General features: G+C 43.0%; 1 long non-coding RNA gene across 1 annotated transcript; it reads left to right on the forward strand.

Annotated features, from left to right (window-relative positions):
- The first annotated feature begins 500 nt into the window (after positions 1-500).
- On the forward strand, positions 501-1,220 carry LOC118522996 (uncharacterized). The gene is made up of 2 exons (XR_013450165.1): positions 501-768; positions 932-1,220. It is a non-coding gene; the product is annotated as an uncharacterized LOC118522996 (long non-coding RNA).
- The last annotated feature ends 379 nt before the right edge of the window (positions 1,221-1,599 follow it).

Below are 1,599 nucleotides of genomic sequence, written 5' to 3' on the forward strand. Positions count from 1 at the left end.
TGTTGGTACAGTCAACTCTCTGGGAATTGCAAGGTCATTAGCAAGACCAGAAGAGGAGCAGAGTATGAGAAAAGAGGCATTTGAAATATCAAATGATCTTCTCTCTTACTCTAATATTTGGCTTCCACATTCGTTGTACAAATAGTTTTTCTCCATAACAGACAAATAAGGACAGTAGATTTAGCAGAAAGGGAAGGTTTTCTATTTTCTTTGTATAAGAGATGAGACTGAATCTTGATTCCTTCCTGATTTCAAACACGTACACCAGGGCCATCACTGTATAAACAGCAATAGCATCTACCTCTTTCCAACATACTAACAGTGACTCAGTAGTGTGCAGAGGTATCAATCTTGATCTCCTCATTCTTACTGTGTACTTCATCATTAATCAAGATATAATTTGCTTGACTATTGCTGCCTTGTTGCATGTGAGTCCCTCAGAGGCACAGGCTAAGAGAAGAGCATTTCCCCAGTGAGTTCAGTAGAGATGTGACCACAAGACGGCAGTGCACCTGTGCTGATGCAGAACACGTGGAGAGTTCATTTTAGTGCATCTGATTGACTAGGCTACGGCAGAAGCAGGGTCTTTTTCTTATTGGCTGGTAGACAATGTGGGAAAGTACTCTGTTAGAGGAAAGAAGGGACGGCCTGACAAGAGAAGGAGCTGAGCTGGCTGGAGGCTGCAATTCTGAAAGTGACTGTAACTGGGAGGAACCATGAAGACATCCACAGGAGCTTTAATCATATTCTCGTGGCTGCAGCTGAACTGTGAGTTGAGCAAGTACGGGAAACAGAGTATATTAGTGGATATTCTTCAGAAGTCAAGACTGCCTTTACTCAGGTTTCCTTCAGTTAGTGTAGAAGAGGAGAATTCTGAAGCAGAATAACCTGGAATCTCTTCTCCTTTCTCCGACCTTTTCTTTCTGCACAGGGTTCAGCCAAGGAGAGAAGGTGGAGCAGCATCCTTCTACCCTGAGTGTCCAGCAGGGAAGCAGCTCTGTTATCAACTGCAGTTATTCAGACAGTGCCTCAAATTACTTCCCTTGGTATAAGCGAGAACTCGGAAAAGGTCCCCAGCTCCTTATAGACATTCGTTCAACCATGGCCACCAAAGAAGACCAAAGACTCACTGTTTTTTTGAATAAGACGGCCAAACATCTCTCCCTGCATATCAAAGACACCCAACCTGAAGACTCAGCTGTGTACTTCTGCGCAGCAAGCACACATTGCTTCCCAGGCACCTGCTGCCTGCACTCAAACCTGGGTCTGGGGCAGCCCCCTGTCCTCTGACACAGAACTTCAAGTATAGCTTTTGTGCTGTTGTTTGTCTGCAAGTGGAAGCTAATGTGTTAGACGTTAAAGGCATATAATAAGACTATTAGGATGGAGATGACCCAGACAGGGTTAGAACATTTTGTTGGATGACTGTTGTTTAATGGATTCTTGAATGGAGCTAATAATGTTTTATTTTGAAGTTAAGGTTTTAAAGAACTCTACATTTGCCATTGAGACTCCTGTTCTATAAATAACCCCTTACTACCAAAATACAGTCCTTTTTATGGATGGGCACTTAAATGTTGTGTTTCAAAGGTAGCATTT

Source organism: Halichoerus grypus, chromosome 8, assembly GCF_964656455.1.
Source record: "Halichoerus grypus chromosome 8, mHalGry1.hap1.1, whole genome shotgun sequence".
Taxonomy (NCBI): Eukaryota; Metazoa; Chordata; class Mammalia; order Carnivora; family Phocidae; genus Halichoerus; species Halichoerus grypus.